We start from the raw sequence: 22,661 nt of genomic DNA on the forward strand, positions 1-22,661 counted from the left end.
GAAAGCACACTTTTAATAATGTTGATTTAATTGTATACAGAGTGTTTCAGCCTATCTTGCCGCAATCTACTGTGGCCGTAATTTGACAGAGAGCGATGTCATTAAATTTAAATCTAATAAATCTCATATGGCGAACGTCGGAGAATTGTTTTTGACAAAATTAAAATAGAGAGTGTACCGTAAAGAAGGTCACAGGATCAAATTTCGAAACTTTCAAATAATAAGATAGGTCATGTTAATAATATTTAACGTAGGTAGATAGGTTTTAGAATAATGAAAAATATGCTTTTATCTTATTTTTCTATTACAAAGATTACCGCTTACAAATGTAGAGAAAAATCCAAAATATGTCTTTAAAATCCCTGCCATTAGGACAAGATGTTATTAAAAAAATAGTAACGACTTGTTCATCATTCAAACACTTTTAAATTGTTGTACCACAAGAATTACTTGTAATTTGAAATTTTCCAGATTCGGATATGTAACCCAATTTCGGATACATTCTGTATTTAAAATGTGACAAAATAAATATTGCGACGTTCGCCGTATGAGATTAATTAGGGTGACAGTTCATTACATCACTCTATGTAAAGCGGCCGAATGGTTTGAAAGAACCTGTTTATCAGTAAACAAAAATAGTATAATTTATATCAGCTTATATATAATTGAATAGGCTGTCTCTTTAATACAGCCTAATGTAGACAAAGATTTTGTCTAATGTTGTTCAAAGATTTCGATTTTCGATTTAATATTCAATGAAATGAAATTAATGATATTGCCGTTTGTACTAATGTAAAGAATGTTGAAAGTCATTTAACAGTTGTCTGGCCTACAATCCACATATTAGTTTAGTTATTTTAATAAATACGTGATACAAACGGTCAAATACAAAATAAGAGAATCGTAAAAAGAAAGGCCCGTTTGTGTCATAATAAAATGCTCTACCAACATGGAAATTCTGAGTTCAGGTCCCGACGAAGCAATTAATTTGATTGATTATATCGGTTTTTAAATTATAACCTTTTATAAATGCATACTAAAATGCAAGAGTGCGCTTAAAATTTTTTTTTTCACCAACTTTTATATTTTATTTTTAGATAGATATAAATGAAACTTAACCATACTCCCAAGTGATAAGCTTCGATAAAGCTCAGTAAACATTGGATAATTTATATTGTCAATGAAACAGAAAGCCTTTAAAGATAAATCTGTGTATAACGTTAGAGTCAATCTTAAATGTTTAGACTGCATGCTCAGTATCACCACCCAGTGAAGGAGGGTAGGGCAGGTCCAGAGAATGTGTCCCTAGAGTCCCCTTTCAATCCTAGAGTGCATCTCGATATGTCTAGACTACAAGTCTACAGTACCATTACAGAACACCTTTACACAGTTTATAGATAGAATACCAGGCTTTGCACTTGATTCATTATTGAATTACGTCCTAGATATATAATTTTTAAAGGGCATAGTAAACACTCCGGAATTTAAGTGATCACTGGTAGATATTCCAATCTTCTGACCCTTTTATATGTGTGTTCAAAGATTAACCGGAATTTTTAACTTTCATGAGTTTGGAGAATCCGATCGCTAGGCTTTTTTATCATGCTGGTACTTATTCTTAAAGTATAATAAAATCTCCAGCTATACTCATTGTTACATATTTCAGTGGCAAGTGTTATGGTTATACATGTTTAAGATCGCAGTGAATTTTATTGTGAAAGAAATGGATCTAACAGTTTGTCTTAGATTTTATGTGAGAAATGAAATAAAGAAGATTAAAGTGTGGGAAATGTTAACAAAGACGTATGATGAGTCTTTGTCAAAGCAAGGATTTTAGAGTTCTATAAAATTTAAAATCAATGTGATGATAATGAAAATGGCGAAAGAACAGGGCACCTCAGCACATCTACAGCTGATAAACTTGTATACATAGATATAGAGGGTGGTAAAGGACCAAAACTTTTCTATTTCAATCCTAGAGTCAGTCTCAGTATTTTAGACAAGTACACTTCACAATCACACAGTATAAGCACTGTGTTAGAGAGTAGCGCAGATCGAGGAAAGTGTTCCTTCTCAATCGTTTAATCAGTCTCGTTATGTCTGTACTACAAGTGCACAGTACAATCACACAGTATAGACATAGTGTTAGAGAGTAGAGCAGATCTAGATAAGTGTCCGTAGGGTTCTCTCTCAGTCCTGGAGTGTCTTATTATTTTTAAACCACAAGTTCTCAGTACAATCACACAGTATAGTCACTGTGTTAGAGAGTAGGGCAGATCGAGGTAAGTGTACGTAGGGTTCCCTCTCAGTCCTGGAGTCAGTCTCATTATTTTTAAACCACAAGTTCTCAGTACAATCACACAGTATACTCACTGTGTTAGAGAGTAGCGCAGATCGAGGAAAGTGTTCCTTCTCAATCGTTTAATCAGTCTCGTAATGTCTATACTACAAGTGCACAGTACAATCACACAGTATAGACATAGTGTTAGAGAGTAGGGCATATCGAGGTAAGTGTACGTAGGGTTCCCTCTCAGTCCTGGAGTCAGTCTCATTATTTTTAAACCACAAGTTCTCAGTAAAATCACACAGTATAGTCACTGTGTTAGAGAGTAGGGCAGATCGAGGTAAGTATCCGTAGGGTTCCCTCTCAATCCGTGAGTCAGTCTCGTTATTTTTAAACTACAGGTTATCAGTACAATCACACAGTGTAGTCACTGTGTTAGAGAGTAGGGCAGATCGAGGTAAGTGTCCCTAGGGTTCCCTCTCAATCCGTGAGTCAGTCTCGTTATTTTTAAACTACAGGTTATCAGTACAATCACACAGTGTAGTCACTGTGTTAGAGAGTAGAGCAGGTCGAGGTAAGTGTACCTAGGGTTCTTTCTCAATCCGTGATTCAGTCTCGTTATTTTTAAACTACAGGTTATCAGTACAATCACACAGTGTAGTCACTGTGTTAGAGAGTAGAGCAGGTCGAGGTAAGTGTCCCTAGGGTATTGTTCATTTAGATTTTCTTAAATCTAACAGTAACCAAACCCGCTAGGACTTTAATTAAAAATAATGGGCGTAAATCATCTATTGTTACGTCAAAAACCTTAATACCTAACATGAAAAAATAATATCTTTAATAATTAATAATAATATTAATATCTGTATTAACGAAAACGAACTTACAAGGAACGGAAACGGATGTTCCAGAATCATTAATTGGTTTTAAACATATACTGATATATTTCATACTTAACTTTGATTATTCCAAGTCAGCAGCACGTTTAAAAGGCTGCGCTAATGTAGTTTGCGGACAGAACAACAGAAAGTCATGCAGAAAAGAAAATTGTGAACCCCCCAAAAGAGAGATTGTGTCAGCCTTCCATGTTGCTAAATTGATTGTCGTTTTATCGGCCTATGGGATTGTTAAGGGATTTTAATGGGCCGAGAGCACTTTACGCAAGATGAAGTAACCGTCTTTATGGGACATTAAAACATCCTGTACAGTGCTTAAGTACTGTTTTATGGAAAGTAGTTATCAAGGCGTGTGTTTCACAAGAGCGAAGCGAGCGATTAATTATTTTAGAGCATATTTTTTGTGTAGTAAGATAATAGTTTGCTATTAAAAATCATTAACTGAATTTTCTGAATAAATAATTTTTATCGCTACATGTTTGATTGAAATCTTCTTGTTATCACTCTTATTAGAATGTCCCACAAATGAGTATTTGTGTTTAATTGTTTATTGCTTTCTCTTTTGTAAACCGACTATCCGGTAACGCACACATGCCTATATATATATATATATATATATATATATATATATATATATATATAAAACAGAAACGTTGTATATATATATATATATATATATATATATATATATATATATATATATAAATGTAAACAATAAATATTAAAACCATCTAATTATTACAGAAATGAAAGGACTACAAATATATCAATATTTGAAGTACAGTACTTCTTATGTTACATTTTACAGATAAGTTTTCACTGTAAAAAGTAGGCATATATTAGAATGGCTACACATTATCATAGTGAACATCTTCACATCTTCAAATGTTGAAGTCAATGTTGAGTTTATCGTACTATCACTAGTATAAACAAATTCAACATTTTCCAATATATAATTTTTATTCTGTGCAAGGCCTTTATTCTACATTCAATGTTGAGTATTTATGGCCATTTTCATTTATTCCGACCATTATTTTCTTGTGCAATGGTTTATTTTGTCTTGCTTTTCTTATCAAGAAAATAGATATACATAGACAGCTCTGAGATGCTTACATCTGCCAATAGAAAACTAAGGTGGTTTTATAACAGTATTAAATTTAATTGTGAATAGTAACTTTGTCTTTGTTTTGGCATTTGAAAGTATAATGGCATATTAATATATTATTCATATGAATTAAAAGGTTATATACATTTTGACATTCATATAACAAGATTTTTAGGTATGATATCCTTTTAACTGTTTTATAAATAGTATAGTTGATTTAATAATAAAATATATAACGTATGAAATCAATATAATTTAAAAACAATGTTTAGACTTAATTAGTCATAAATCAGTCAGTAATGTATTTTAAAATAAATTTGTTATTAATTTCTTGTAATTTGAGATTCGCGTTCCTAGATTTAATTTGCAACTACTAATTTATAATAATTTTTCCTATTTTTATCCACTAAATTCTTGATACAGGAATATTTAATTTTAAGGTCAAATAAAGCCTACATTTTCATACTTACAAAATCGAAGCGAAAACGCTATCTATTTCTATCTAGTTCAAAGTTAAAGTAGTTTTCAGAGTCAGTAAGACTGTACAAGTAACTTTAATTTGAAAAATCTATACTCTGTAAAGAGTATTTGTTTTGTTAGAAATACATACAAATTAGGTTACATCAGAGAACTGACTAATACTTTTTTCAAGAACATTCGGAAATTTGTAACTGTAGTATTTTGGTAAAATATAAAAATATAGTATCACTATACAAAAAGAATATCACTCGCTAGAAAGTGGTAGTTAGAGTAGAATTAGACTTAGAGTGGAATTAGAGTATCTTCTAATGGAATTTTATGAAATGAAAAAGTAAACATGCCAGACGAACCTGGCATAAGATTGTACCACAGGAATAAAGGACATGCTTCAACGTGAAGAAATTGGCAGAGATCTTGCATTAGAATGAGGTGTATACAAATAGTGTGATCAAAGTACTGACAACTATCTGTAGAATTTTTATTTAGATTGAGAAAACCATAATCCACTAGTAGTAATTACCGTCTTTTTTAATTTTCATTAGTACGTTCGTGACTATTTCAATATATCTGTGTTTTCTTAAAAATTTAATAAAACTTCAAAACAATAGACAATAGACAATTTCTTTATTTTACATATTCATAGAGAATAGTACATGCGTCATAAAACAAAAGTTGTGGTTAGTAAAATTTATACAATGGAAATAGTTTTTGTGTCATAGTTATATAATGCAAAGTTGATACAAAGTTTGATGTCCAGAAGGAGCTCTTGTCTTCCGCTGCACTGAGTCAGGTGCTCAAGAATTCGGACTCTTGAATAGTAGGGCCTTTCTTGCAGCCATTTTTTTAGTTGGTTCGCGAAACACTGAGGTGGCTGGTTTCTTAGATGATCGGGCAGGTGGTTGAAAAACAGCGCTCCTTGGTATGAGGGTTTCTTCTCAGAGAGGTTTAAGCGGTGTAAGGGCAGGGTGAAGTTTGTGGCATTTCTTGTGTTATATGGATGTAGTTCCTGATGTCCTAACTGCTGTGAAGTGACTGCATGCAGAATGGTTTCCGGATGTATAGTGAGATTGTTGTGAGAATTTTTAGTTGTTTAAAAAGATTCCCGGCAACTTTCCTGGTGATGTAGTCCTGCTAGGCATCTAATTGCTCTTTTTTGTAGAGTAAGAATCTTTCCCATGTTGGACGCTGTTGTTCCTCCCCATGATACTATTCCCCTATCTTAGGTGCGTTTCGAAAAGAGCAAAGTAGGCAAATTTGGCTACCCTCCATGCTACATACTTGTTTAATTCTGCGAATTACATAGATACTTGAGGAGAGTTTCTTACTTAGTTGGTCTATGTGGGGCTTCCATCACAATTTCGAGTCAATTGTGATACCTAGATATTTGGTCACATTGCTTACTTCCAGGTCCAGGAGAGGTGCTAGGTTTGTAATTTTGTTTTTTGTGTTGAAAACTATTTGTACGGTTTTATTTCATTTAATACTAGGTCATTATTTGTGCAGTATTGTTTAGTTTGGTTGAAGCATGCAGTCGTGTTTATTGCGAGCATTTCATTGACTTTATTAGAGATGGTAATCACAGTGTCATCTGCATACATTATAGTAGAACAGGCATCATCCAGGCAGTTTGGCATATCATTCGTGAGGAGGAGGAAGAGCACCGGCCCGAGCACGGATCCTTGAGGCACCCCTCTTCTCACTTCAGTTGTTGCTGATTGAATTTTATATTTTGTATAATTTTGGGTGTAATTTATTTCTACCAGTTGTTTTCTTCCCTTGAGGTAGCATTTAAAAACAATCTGCTTCTTTACCTCCTACGCCTAGGAAATCGTAGTTTTTGTAGTAGCTGATCGTGATTGAGGCAGTCGAAAGCTTTACTAAAGTCAAGGAACAGACTAGTTACTGAACATCCTTCCTCTAGTTGGTCTATGATGTGTTCTGTCAGCTGTACCAGGGCTGTTGTTGTTGGACCTACCCCTAAGGAATCCTTGCTGTTTGTTTGTAAGTAGATTATGCTGTTCGAGATGGTTTAGGAGTCTGGTAAGGACAATTTTCTCAATTATTTTGGAGAATGTCGGGATGAGTGATATTGGCCTGTAGCTGCCAGGTTCACTCCGTGGTCCTTTTTTTATATTTTGGATATATTTTGGTGGTCTTCAGAACAGTTGGGAAGATACCTTGACTGTAGGGATTTATTTATTATATTAGTTAGTGGTATTATCAGTTCTTCTTTACATCTTTTAACTAGTTTTGCGGATATTTCATCAATACCAGACGATGTTTTAGGCTTTATGGAGTCTATAGCTTTTTTTTACTTCTTCGCTTTGTTGTTAAGTAGAACTGTAATTTCTCATTTGTGACTGGAGCTGGGTCAGGGTTTGCAGGATTAATGTTGCTACTGTTTGTTTGGAGTGTGTTTTCTGCTATTGTTGCAAAAATATACATTAAGGGAGTTTGCTATTTCGTGTGGGTCCTTTGTTATTTTTCCATTTAGCTGAAGACTTAAGCTGATCATAATTTGTGTTAGTAGTTGCTTTTCTTTCATTATTTATTGCCTGCCCCAGCGCTTTTGATTTATTTTCTGCTTGGTTAATGTGTGCTGTAGTTTGTTCTCGCCTTAGGTGTTTCAGTCTCAAGTCATATTCTCTTTTCCTCTCCACTGTTTTTGCTTTATGTTTTGCTAGGCCTGTACGCTGTTCTATTTCTAAAGCACTGATGTACGCATTTTTCAGTTGGTTGCATTCGTCATCCCAGACCTGTCTTTTTTTATTTTGTCTTCCTTTGACTAATTTCAGAGGGCAGGTTTCATTTAATATAAGTTGTAGTGCACTGTGAAAGGAGTTATATTCATGGTTGACATCTTCTTCCATTAAGATCTGGTCGCAGGTTTGTGTGGTCGCACAAATAATCAAAACTTTGATTATTTGTGCGAGTGTGGTATCGCCAACGTTGGAATCTACTTTAGTCAAGATCGCGTTATAAATGATCTCACTCAAAATTAAATTATATATTACTGATTTTACTTTTACTAAAAACTGAGTACGTAATTCCGAAGTAAAGATTTCCCCTCTATAATAAATAGTATATAATTTAAATTGTGATCGATCAGATTTTACAACTTCTTCATGTAGTGCTACCACATCTATTATCTATGAAAACTTGCACAGTGTTAACGAATAATAAAAAATAAGAATCATCACATATTCAAAGTTTGTATAGCAAAACATACACAGGTGAAATGCAAAGTTGCCAGAGAATTGCACAAAGTTGGAACATTAGTGAGCAAGATGTTTCGTGTAATAGTAATAGTAGAGGTTTTGGGTAAATTTTTGGCCCATCTATACACCTCGTATTAAATACAAAATTTCCAAGCACCCCCGTTTTGCCTTTCTCTGAAAGTTAGCTACCTTTGAAAATGTTCCTAATATATCTTTCTCTGTACTTGTCGTATATATTTAAAGGTAGTGACACACGATTCCATTATGTAGTATATATATCCTAATATAACATTATTTCTGGTCTCTGGATTACTTCTTAAACATTTGTTTACAAGTCTGATATTTACTTCACTAACAAGGTTTTTCCGTGTAAATAAATTAATTATACAACTTTCATTCATTAAATAATCTTTAGGGACGTATAGTATTCTAAAGGTTTGCTTTAAAAAAAATTTTGTATCACACATTTTAATGAGTTATTGGCTGTACATGAATATAGAGTATTGTAAAAGGAAATAAGAGTTAATTATGAGAAGTATAACGGTAAGCAAAAAAAGGGCTTGGTGAGAAATGAACTAATCCATTGCCGCCACCGTAATGTAATATCCACCCTACCTGGGTATGAGCAGACAAATGCTTAGACATTTACTACAAACATTCCCTTGGGTTGAATGCTATCCTCCTTTTCTAAAAACCTCTAATTTTCTAAAAATAAAGAGATTGCAATAATTTTGAGTAGGTCTGGTGTTTTATACTAGATTTAATGTAAGGTAAAAAAATCCCTTTTAAGAGGTATTACGGCCTATTGTTAAATCTCTGAATATTCTTACTAAATCTCTAATATAGACCTATAGTGTAATCAAAATTTTTGAACAATAAAACGGCAAAAAATAAAAACAACACTTAGAATTTTAGCAAACCCATTCAAATTAAAAATATTAATACTAAAGAGTTAAAAATTATGAAGAACGACTACATTTTAACTAAAGTACTTAATTATTTTTTCAGTCGCAGGATTTGAAAAGGATACTCAGGAAATATTGTCTGTGGTTTATTATTATGTTGTGGGGCATTCTTTTTCCGAGATCCTTGATACAGGGCTTGGATAGTGGGCACCACTGCTGGTATAAATGGAATCGTAAGCTTAGTACAGTTTTTAACGCCAGCTATTAAGTGAACCCCACCAACTCCAACCATTATTTCTGCAGTAAATTAAATATATTGATTAATTTAAGACTATACCACATTATATAATTGCGGTAAGTGATATACTATTCCCAGAAAACCTCTGAGTTACCCAAATGGTAGTCGCCAATAGTGACTGATGAGTCATCCTATTGTCAGAAAACCTGCCTCAATATCAGAAAAAGTACTACAGTTGGCCAGTAACTATGCCAAGGAGACTGTTATGATCCTGATTCTGCTACTGTTTGGAGGTCATTTATGTATTTTTATAGTTTCCAGACCATATGAGGGAAAATCGCATGGGAGAAAATGAACCATCATCAAACTCAATCTTCCATAAAGAAATTTAGTTGTCATCAAATTTTATGTAATAATTAGTTTTCAGGATCATCAGAGTGCAGTGTTTCTCTCACTCTCAACTAAATCCCGCTGAAGGACATGCACCATCATTTAACTCTAATTTGCCGTCATAGAAAATTCCAAATCTTGTTGACATACATATATCTAGACAGAAGATAACTGAGTGACGCAGCCCTTGAGTTTAGCGTTAGCTCAGTCAATTATACTATCGTAAAAGTCTTAGTGAAGCTAAACAATAACCAAGGGAGTGCTGATAAATAGTAGTAGTCATTGCAATAAAAGTTTATAAATAGAGGATGTCCACTGACTACTGAGATAGGTTTGGATTTCTTTAGTCGTCCTTTTGAATTCATTTTGATAATACAGTTGGCAGCGTTTAGTACTTTTTATATTAGGGCAGGTCTTTTGACAATAGGATGAGCCATGACTCAACAATCACAATTGGCAACAATCATATTGGCAACCCAAGGGGTGTCTGGGAGTAATACACGTAAGTGGCGTATGGTATAATACTCGTTTTTGCTTATATTAAAACGCAAAATATACATTATTTTAAGGGAAAACAAGTTCGTAATTTTTATTAAACCGAACATAAAAAAATCATAAATAATGGCAGACTCACTTAGTGACTGAACGTGTTGTGCAATTAGTTTGAAATTGCATTGTATTTTAGACAGAGACATTCAAGCTCAAATTCTGAATCTTTTACAAGCAGTTTGTCATAAGCTTTCAAAATTATTGAATAACCCATAAGAGATGCCATTTTATATATTATCTGGCTTATCTAGATTACATATACAGAATTAAAGCAAAACAGACACATTCAAGATACAGTACATTATTATGATACTGGCAAATGAAGTATTTTCTTTATCAACTATTCAATAATCATCGAATCGACTTATTATCTTCTTGTCTTTTATTTTAAAGCAAGGAGTTGTATCACTGAGACTAGTACCTGTGGAGATTCTCTGGATTCTTCGAGGATTCATGTAAAATTGCCCCCTCACTGACCACTGTGACTGATAGTGTGTAGAATGGCCAATTGTTAGGTTGACGCAAGCATACTGTTGAAATCATGTACTTAAAACCAATTTTATCGGTTAGATGGTCTTGTGTAGAAAGAAGTGCTGTGTCTAAAGAATCTCCGTTTTGTAGGGGTATTCAAATCTTAGTGGTTCCTGTTTATTTCATTAGCGATCTTAATGGGATTATGTAGTGGCCATGGGCCATTGTCACGACTATTACCTGGTTTTCCCGGTTGGCATTGCGTGAAATAAATGCTACCATAGTTCAAACCTTACACAACTTTTTCTGGTCAACCATGTCTTTTAATATTTTAATTTCACTACAAATACTTAGACGTGGTAAGAACCGGAAAACCTGTATGAATTAATTGAAGATATAGAAATTACTCAAGTTACACATAATTTCATTGTAATAGTTTTCACGAAACAACTAAGATTTGACTGTCTGTGATCTTTAATCGGGCGTGTGTGGGAGATGCCCGTCAGCAAACTGATGTCGGTCGAATTGATATTAAACGATATTCCGAGATCGAATTATCCTGTAAACATGAAATTTTATCTAAAGCTTCACTTCTATATGGAACATCGAGTTCGATAGATAATGTTTGAACCCCATTTTAATCGGTGATAGTGAAAATTCTTTACACTGGTCTTATATGTAAGTATACTGGAAATAAAAGAATCTCAGAATACATATAATTTTAAAAACTAAATGGAGACACATAAAAAATAAACTTTGAGATAGTTACACATGAAGCTGTAGATTTGAAATCTTGTATGCAACCTTAGTACAGCTGGCTATTTGACACGTGCTCCTTCCTCGTTTTGCATTATTCCATATTTTTAAACTTAAATTCAGGAAAGGGTAAAACAGTTGCCTGATATTATTGATATTAAAGTAGTATGGTTTTTAAATATACCCCTCTTTCTTTATATTTACAGATGGCCAAACATCGTTATCAATCATATAAAATTCTTTAAATGGTTTATTTAAATTTATGCTGACTGAGAGCGTTTTTATAAGGTCCAAATTTAATCGGTGTATTCGATTTTATTACAAAGCGGTTTTATTACATAGTAAAGGTGTCGTGATACTAAAATAGTATCGCGTGTCACGCAGGGATACTAAAGCGTTATCTACCCACTTGCCAAGCTGTGTCCTTGAAGGAATAGTTTAAGGCAGAAGATAAATATCTCTGAGGAACATTTCTATGTCTCTTTACTTCATTACTTATATATATATATATATATATATATATATATATATATATATATATATATATATATATTTATATATATCCGGGAGTCGAACCCGTATCTCTCACTTGCCGGGTAAATGTGCTACCATTACACCACAGAGCGCTTACTTTTTCCAATTAAATTATTTTGTATTTGGCCGTATCTGTCACATATGTGTTTAATTAAGCAAACTAACATATGATGTAGTTTGACGGGGTTCGACTCCCGGCGGAGCAAGTACTTTTTGTGATTCAATGTTTATTGAAATTAAATAAGGCTATTGCATTTATATACAATTTAACGTAAATAAAAGTCATTTGACAGGTATTTGGTCTTCCGATCATATGTTAGTTTGCTTAATTAAACACATATGTGACAGATACGGCCAAATACAAAATAATTGAATCGGAAAAAGTAAGCGCTCTGTGGTGTAATGGTAGCACATTCACCCGGCAAGTGAGAGATCCGGGTTCGACTCCCGGCGGAACAAGTACTTTTTGTGATTCAATGTTTATTGAAATTATATATATATATATATATATGTATATATATATATGTATGTATATATATATATATATATATATATATATATATATATATATATATTATATAACATTACAGGACAATAATTATTGATAATTATACCATATTTGATATAATATGAACATATTTAATAGATCATAAAAATATATGACAATAATAAATACTCATGTTGCTACGGTATAGTTAGTGTTAACGTTTTTACAAAAAAGCTGATGTGACAGTAACAACGACTATCTGTATTGAATAAAACTCTTCTCATAAGTAATTTTTAGGAGGAAGTGTGTTTTTTATATAATGACTTATTTGAATGGTATTTCCTTTTTCAGTTATTACTTCGCAACTATGGATTTAGTGCATACGCATAATAAATTTAAAAAAACCTATGGAAATAAAGCATTTGTGTAGAAGTATACTAAATCAATGTTAAAACTATTTTGCCAATATAACCATTTATATTGAGAACTACTTATATTAGTATGTTATGAATTTTGTCATACTTTACAAACAATAATTTTAATTGTAAAGGATTAAAAACTAAGAACTTTACTTAGCTTACAGTAACATCGAATATTCTTCATTGTCAATATACACTAAAGGATAAGTTTTAAACGCATCACTTTAGTAATCAACATAAAATTGATTGTAATTTTCCTGGCGTAATACAACCTCACAAAACCCAAATAATTTGATAATTTACTATTAAATACATTAGACCTGTGATCTTAAATTTTGATGAAATATAAATAGAAAATAAATAGGTTTTTAATATGTTTTAGTTATAAAAAATTATCACTCTTTAGTGATCAGGTAAAAATTTAGGTTGAATCAAGCTTCAAGCTATCAATGAAATTTAGGATTAAAGACAATATCTAATTATCAATCTCAAAAACAAATTATACATATTAACGTTCTTCATTAAACAAAAAAATTAAATTGATTTTAACTCATTTATACGTTAAACTTCTCATACTTCCATCTCTTTATACTGTTGTGTGTACTCTCATAGTACTTTGTATAACATGTATTTGAGTCAGTTTTTTTCAATTTATAATATAAAAGTTTTAATGATACAATGAATTTATGGTTTCTAAGTACGTCATTGTTTCCAAATTCTCCAACACCAATTACAAGAGTATACTGTGCACAAGGTAAATCAATTGCACGGGAAACCTCACCAGATTAGGGTCTGAAGTAGATAAATGTGGAAGATTGTGTTATCTGCCTAGACTGTGTTGCGGTATCTGTAAACCATGTGTGTACAGCATCGTCCACTACCATGAAGTACAGTCTGGTACGTACACCATACTCAAACTTAGTACATGTTAAATACCGAAACATAACATTTAAATTCAATCTAGTTAACCATTATCATTAAAGGTTGTATTTATTGCTTTATATAAATATTTTACTATTAAGTACAGCGGATAACACATTTAAAAGGTTTTGCTAACAATAAAAAGTGCTGAGTATACAATACAACAATAGAAATATACAAAATTATTTGGCTACTGTGACAGTATTGCAATTTAAAGCAAATCATGCAATTATGTTTCACAAAAACTTATAGGCTATAGCTAGTTATAATGGATATCGGAATAATAGCGCCCAGTTGAACCTAATACTTTTGTATCCGGATTTTATTGCAGTGAAAACTGTGATCATGCCAGTACTTAAACTCTTTAATTGCTTAGTATATTCACCTGTTTTGAGTTTTTCAAGAACATGTTGAAAGTAAATAAAAAGCATATACCATTAACAAAATGTAGCGTATTATATTTTTTTCACTAAGGCGATTGAATACAAATTAGTAACTAAAAGTACTTATCGTTGCATCTTAAAAAGTTACTGTTTTTTCGAGAAAAACTTTTTTGCATTTTCACATTTAGCACAACATAGCACTTTACTAAGCTCATATAAAAAAACAAATAATATATGTAATTGTAAAAAGTTAATTAAAATAAAAAATATATAAATCTTGCAATAATTTTATTTGCATAGGAACCATAAGATGTTCTAACTGACACGTCCTAAAAATTATTCAGTTCTAAGTCATCTAGAGTTGGAGAAACTATACCAATAATACTCTATGGTATGCAACCCCATTTAAACCACTCTAATCTCTGGAGGTTAAGTGGTAGAGAGGACTTTTAAGTCCTAACTTCGTCTCTGTAAATAAAGACATTTTTCATTTCATCTCTTCCTACCGTAGTCCGTTTTGGACGAGTTCTTTGCCAAATCTATATCTCTTTAGGCTTACATTCCAGATTCAAGGGGTCGTCTGGGACAGTCTAAAATTTCAGACGCTGTAGCTGAACTGCTAGCCCTTTATTTGTATCGAGTTTCATCTTTTAATCATATAATTTATTTGTCATAACTATTTATTTATCTCAGCTATTTATATCTATGTATTTATCTCAGCTATTTATATCTACGCTTCTAACTATATTTATCTCTAACTTATTATTTTTTTATTTATCTCTTAGAGGTATCCAAAGTTACAAGTACCTTATCTCTTCCGTTGCTCTTTTCAATTTTCTTAAGTACTGTTACAAACAGTTTTAGGCATTGTGTTTTTTGTTAAACTTGAGTGGCGATGGCTTGCTAAAGTTAGCCGAGCAGCTTTTTGCAACCTGGCTTTTCATTTGGAAAATATCAAGCCTTTTTTGGCCAGTTAGAGTTTACGAGACCTAGTGGTTGTCAAAAGCATCAAGTCCTACACTGCTATTGGAAAGTTCTTTAAGTAAGTAAGTATGGTGATGCATGTTTATACGTGATAATTTATCGAAAAGCCAAATTATATCTAAAATCTCCTAGCAATATATTTCTCATCTCCTTCAGGTGATAGATTATTACTGTCGAGGAATTAACATTGTGTCTCATGTCCTCCGATTCATGTCTATCATATTTAACAAACCGTGTTCGTATAATAGCTAAACTTTCTATATTTAATGACCACATTAATTTAGAATTATTCTTACATTTGAAATCCTCATTAGATATATCTTTACTTACAAGATTTGCCACATATTTTCCGTCCTATCGATAAGGTTTACTCAATGTATCAATCACTTCTGGTATTCTGAAAATAGGATAAGCATAGTTTTTGTATTGCTACAAAATTATTTTAAATACCGTCACTTCACATTATGGAATTTGAAGTCAAAGATAGAAACTCTTATTATTCAGTAGTGTTAGTTTACCACATTTCTCTACATTTTTTAGTTGAAGAACTATCAAATGATAGGTACTTTGATTATATCTACTAATTATATTTAATTAAAATATTTTTAAAGTGTTCTCATACTTGGGTAGACAAGTTTCTATCGTCATATTTACTGTGTGAACACTTTAACTTCAAGTAAACTGCAAAGTTTAAGATTTATTTGTGTTGTCATTGACTAGTTTGACAAGTTAAATACAAGTTTTAAAAGCAATGTACACGTGAACTCTAATGTCATATATTAGTTCCTACAAAGAACTAAATTTATGAAGTCTACATGTGAAAGTATGAAGCAGTAGACAATATTTTCTACCAAATATCTTGCTTTAATAAGTTTTCCAAGTATGTATGCTCAATATTTTAATCATAAAATCCTAAATACTTTCTTTATAAATTGTAATTAGAATTTAAAAGATCGGCAACAAATACGTTTGAAAAGTTCTGTTTTTTTTCATTTGTTAAATGAATCTTTTTGTCTTAGTAGATAAACGAGTGAGATAAAATTTATAATCTGGTTCAAACATTTAGCGAAAAATAATTTGATAAATTGAATATGCCTCTGAATATGACAGAGATGACTGTAACAAAAGTCAATATTTGCCAATATAGATGGCTGACGATAGGAAAATGTTATTTTACATTTTTGTACACGTTTATAGAAGTAACCAAATTGTTACGGCTATTACGGAAATAAGCATTTGAAAATTTAGCGTTTTACTTTTCTTATGCACTGTATATAGTACAACATAGACATCTTTAAATAGACGATTTTAAAAGATCTATAAACGTAGATTTCTTAAACGTAAATTTTATCTTTTTCTCCTTTTCAATACAACGAACTGGAGAATTAAAAAGTCACTCACAGATCTCACATCTGTCGTCTCTTCCGTTACTCTTGTTTTAAGCCACGCTAACAAATTGCTAACACATATTTAAAACGCAAATTTAAAAATGCAATTTTAAAATTGCATCAAAAATTGCAATTACAATTTTTAAAAATCTACTAATAAATTAATTCCAATCTGCATTAAATTGCATTTTTTATTTGTTTTGCATGAAATTTTTTTGCATGCAGATCTTTTTGCAAGCAAATTTTTAACATTGCTTAATATAGCTAGGGATGTGTTGCGATATAACATGGTATATTAAAGCTAGTGCTATATTGACAACTGATGTTGAAACGATGTAGAGGGTACGTTTTGAGCTTCTTCATCATTGACTTTTTTGATTACTTTGAACAAACATGACTCCAGATTCCAGGAGGCAAGTCTGTGAAAGCGTCAGATTCCAGACGCTGGACCAAGAGAAAGATGAACTGGAAATAACCTCAAGATTCACGATGAGTAAACCCTTCCCACCAATATTTCATTGTGTATATTTAAGAAGGTTTAGTGTTTTTCGATACAAATAAAGTCGGTAATGTTTTGTTTTTAGTTCACACCACGTCTAAAAATTGTTAAAAAATGTTTTTAATTACTTCAGAATCGTTGTGAAACGCTATATTTAGCCAATAAATATTCAAAAAAAGCTTTTAATTGTCATAACAATATTTAAATGAACTACATATTGATACAGGAAAGCGTGGGCCTGAGCGCGTATGTGATGTTACAAAAGTTTGTTGCCATAACGTACATTACTATAGGTATTGGTGAAAGTTTCCCAGAGATCAAACATGATGATTGGGATTATAAAATATACAAGTATTTCAAAACCCTTTACAAATATTTCGCTATTATTTAGTGATCGCTATTTAGGTGGGTCTCCGAACAGAAGCCTTAAAAGTGAATTCATTCAAACGAAATAAAAAGTAGAGTTCAATACATAGCTACCGTTTATTGGAATAAATTCAAACTTTGCACCTTTACACATAAAAATCGGGCATGTTTTTGCTCAAATATAAAAATGTTACACTTTCTTTAACAGTAAATCAGTATTTATTACAATCATAGTTATTATAAATAGTTTAATTTATAATCTTATAATTACAAATATATTGCACGTAAAATTATTACAGTGCAAAAAATATATTTATAATTACTTCAACAAAATAAAGTTAATTAATTACTGTCAATATATCGCAGAAAATAATTTAACCTAATTAGGATTGTAACTTGTTCCAAGCCATTTGTATGCTCTCAATATTTTATTGTGCTATGTTTATATTTACTAAAATGGAAAGTTACACCCATTAAAAGTCGGCTGGCTCAGTAAAGCTGCATGTCTTGTGAGCTTACTTTCATCACACCCTGGACACTGATCCTGCACAAGATTGCGGATTAGAGGCTCGGCAGGTTTTGATAAGGTAAGCCTCATCCTGTTGCCACACTAAATTCTGAAATCCTTGCTGCTCACACTTTCTGCTATTCAATTTTATACTAACATGCGTTTCAAAATAAAATTATAACGTAATTGAATATACATTGTGATAAATTACGTAATTTTTTAGTCTAAAAACGTACTAAAAACGTATCTAAAATGTAATTTCTTTATATTTTATTTAATACACAAGATTAGTGATAAAAGTGATTTATATAAAAATCTAAAATTTAATACTGATTGTCACTCTACAGCCTAAAACGGCCTCCCTTCAAGTTTTTCTAAAGAAGTCATGAACATATAAAAAACAATAAAAGACAAAGCACATTAAATTCAATTCATATCTCATATTTACAAAAAAATCACGAAAAATATATAAGTGAATTTAGTGTAAAATTTAAAGTATTTTTTATAAATTTTCCTTATGTTAAAAAAATTAAAAGTACCATGAATCATTAAATGCAGTTTTTGATATGAATGTAAAGCTGGATAAAAAATGTTGTACTTTATACTTTACTTAGGTGTTTTTCATACTGATATGATCCAATAATCATTAAAAACACGCCAATACAACAATAATGTGGGTGACTGGTGGTTTGTTAACTATTGAGCAACTTTCTTGTTTGTTACTCGCTTAAAGTTAGCTACCTATTCCAACTATTATTAAACCCATATATTAAGTTTGTGACGTTAGTTTTTATGAAGCTCGTGTTATGATTTTACTTTAAAACCATTCCAATAACTTTTTTATACCTTTATTTATTATTATTCTAATATTACAAGGAGTACTTTACACTACGGGTCGCGTAACATGCTTCGCTGAGGTTTTATGAGAATTTCAAGTCATTTTACTATCCACAAAATAGTTAATTTAATTTACAATTATTTATAACCATATGGTGATAGTCGATGATTGCTCTATAGCCAAAACTACTTTAGAGTCAACGTTAGCCATAGTAACATAACCAAGTTAATAGCTTCGCTCCTGCTCAGGCTTCATTACATTTTAATTAACAATTTAAAATTAATCTTTCAAAGAACTCACTGCTTTTTCATTATCGTTATTTATAATGTAATCGAATTTACCGAGGATTTGATACAACTGGTAAATTAAATTTATCTTATATAGTTGGTTATAAGTTAAATGAGAGAAATGCGTTAAAGAATGGAAAAGGTTACTTTGACTTACGTGGTACAGCGTCAGTTCAATATTATTCAGTGCCATAAAAGCGGGTGAATCATTATTGGATCTATTAAGGTATTACGGTGATTGTATTTCCAGTCTCAGAGACTTAGCTCACTGTTGTATTCAAGGGGATTGTTCACCAGCCGTAACTATTAAATAACCTACTACTTCAGTTATTAACTTGCGATATTATCCGATAGTGAAAAAAGTACAAGCTGTGGAAATTATGATAACATTTTTAGCCATTTCAATGCTATTAGTATAATTGTAGTACTGCACAAATGATATTGTCAGGTTTTGATTGAAATATTCATTTTGGAAAAGAAGTTTTAGCATTTCATAAAATCGTTTTTTTTACATTTTGTTCTTTCAATGTTTTAATTACCTTCCCGTAAACAATTTTTTATATTATTTTGCGGCTAATAATACAGAGGTAACGGAAAAACTGTATTAAATTATTTTCAATACTTCACTGAGATGGTGAAGTTAATGCAGAATTCAGCGTTTTGTTTACTTATTGTTTCCACAGTCTTAGCACTAACGGTAGTTGATGTAGTTCCCGATGGAACTATGATTAGAAGTACCCTGTTTGTTTCTAAAACTATCATATATTAGAGATGAGGCGGCAATATTTACATGAAAAGTCTTATATAAGTGCTTGTAAAAGTTATATTTCTTTAACATTGGGAATATAAAGGTTGATACTGGAAAAAAAGTTTACCTAGTTCGTTTATACGGGGTCCAGGGTGTATTAGATACATTAATTATTATATTATTATGTTTTGCCATAGGATATTGAGGGTAAGTTTGTGTCAGTCACAGCAATGTCAATTAAGGTTTAAAAACTGTGAAAGATTCAAAATATAATAGAATAAAATAAGATACTTGTTGTCTCTATACTTGGATTGACACAACTACATAGACATATAGTAATTTTGATAAAATTTATTTAAAAGTTGGGTTTTATGTAACGTTTGTAAAGTTTTAAATGTATTTATATATTATATAATTATTCCTATTTCCTTATGTAACAAGATATCGCGCACGACGCCTCGTAGAGACAATCCCCTCACGGCCCATACTGACCCGTTCTCAATGAATAATAATCTTGCATAATCCGTTAGTATATAGAAAAGTTATTAAAATATTATCTTAAGTAACTTGAATCCTTTAAAAACGTCAGAATTATGAATTTTGAAGAGTGTTGATTCTCTTTTGAGTTTAAATTTTAAAGTGACTATAAAAACAGTCAATATATAATTTATTTACCTGGAAATATGATATTTTCTGATTTGAATATTTTCGTAGTTACCTTGCAACACTAATCCAGAACTAATCCAGACTAGTTCCAGGAGAAATCCAGTAACTAATATTTATTTTATTGTAATCTTTCAAAACCATATTCTGTTTCTGAGCAGCTTAACTCAGTTTACGAAAAAGAGAGGAAAGTAAGACAGTTAAATATGGACAAATTTTAGGAAAACCCCCTCATAATATTTTCCACTACGCTCGCGACAACCCATTTCGTGCCAATAAACGTTTGGGTTTATCACGTTTAAGCTACACATAGAGTAGTAATAGTTTTGTTTATCTTTCAATATATGAAGCAAATGTCTCATGCGCCACATTTATGGTGTTGTATCAACATAACTAAAGTCCAGACAAGAGAGTGTGTAGAATAATAATAAAGTAGAATAATAATGATAATGGAAGACTAAGTAGCAAAACTAATGCAATATGTAGTAAATTAATTACAAATTATAAAATTAAATAAATGGCTCTCTAACAATGAACCTCGAAATAATTTGAAAAAATAAATCCAATAAATATTAAATTTCCTTACAATTTTAGAGCATACTTATAATTAAGCTTAATAAATGTAAAATAACATTACGAACTTAGCTATATGTACTGAAAAACATTAATACAGTAAGAATTTAATTATAATCAGATTATCTAATACAATTGTAAACCAAATGAGGTAGTAAAAATGTAAAACATTATTCGTTCATACATTCACACAATCCGCTCACATGCACCCCACAGGTACCACCGACCACCACTCCTTCACGGCCTGCAGCAAGTAAGTTATAATAATTGTTGAGTAATAACTTTTCTATATCAGTTGTATTTTTAGTAGATTGACATTCTTTTATTGCCTCTTTCTTTTATTGCCATTATTTCATTCTAATAATATTCCCAATTAATATTGAAACAGCTTTAAAACTGAATTTAAAAAAATGGCAGTGTTGCAGTAGGAGAGCAAACGATCACCTTTGAATACTAATTAGTAGATTGGAATTTGTATCCAAATGTTGTAATATTTGATTTAATTATTAGTTATTATATTACTAAGTAATATTATCAATAGTTATGTTGCAATAGTTATTCTACAACTTTACTATTGAAGCTTTAACTATTGTAGAGCCTTAAGTGTGTGTATAGCATATGATTTGTTAGCAGAAGTAATGAATCCCTAAAAAATTTCAATACGTATTTATCATATGTACGATTACGAAATAAGAACAATCCCGTTATCATCGTTTCCAATATTAACTGTTTAACTCTGTGTTTGAAATATTAAATAAAGTGTAATGAACTGTGAGAAATGGTAGTAAAAACAAAACGGTTTGCGAGAGTTATTGGCGTTTTAAATATGGCAGTAAAGACATTAAAATGATGAAATTTCCGAACGCGATATCACACCATCAGGCGATGAACCCACATACATAGATATATTGGGTAGAAGAGGTCGAGAAGATTTCTCTTTAAATTTTCGAGTCAGTTTCTATATTACTAGACGGAAATTGCACAATATAATCACACAGTATAGACACAGTGATAGAGGGTAGGGCAGGTCCAGAGAATGTGTCCCTGGGGTCTCCTCTCAATCCTGGAGTCTGTCTCATAATGTCTAACATACAAGCGCGCAGTACAATCCCACAGTATAGACATAGTGATAGAGGGTAGGGCAGGTCCAGAGAATGTGTCCCTGGGGTCACCTCTCATTCCTGGAGTCTGTCTCATTATGTCTAACATACAAGCGCGCAGTTCAATCACACAGTATAGACACAGTGATAGAGAGTAGGGCAGGTCCAGAGAATGTGTCCCTGGGGTCTCCTCTCAATCCTGGAGTCTGTCTCATTATGTCTAACATACAAGCGCGCAGTTCAATCACACAGTATAGACACAGTGAAGGAGGGTAGGGCAGGTCCAGAGAATGTGTCCCTGGGGTCTCCTCTCAATCCTGGAGTCTGTCTCATTATGTCTAACATACAAGCGCGCAGTTCAATCACACAGTATAGACACAGTGAAGGAGGGTAGGGCAGGTCCAGAGAATGTGTCCCTGGGGTCTCCTCTCAATCCTGGAGTCTGTCTCATTATGTCTAACATACAAGCGCGCAGTTCAATCACACAGTATAGACACAGTGAAGGAGGGTAGGGCAGGTCCAGAGAATGTATCCCTGGGGTCTCCTCTCAATCCTGGAGTCTGTCTCATTATGTCTAACATACAAGCGCGCAGTTCAATCACACAGTATAGACACAGTGATAGAGGGTAGGGCAGGTCCAGAGAATGTGTCCCTGGGGTCTCCTCTCAATC

This window comes from Homalodisca vitripennis, chromosome 3, assembly GCF_021130785.1.
Source record: "Homalodisca vitripennis isolate AUS2020 chromosome 3, UT_GWSS_2.1, whole genome shotgun sequence".
In the NCBI taxonomy this organism is placed as follows: Eukaryota; Metazoa; Arthropoda; class Insecta; order Hemiptera; family Cicadellidae; genus Homalodisca; species Homalodisca vitripennis.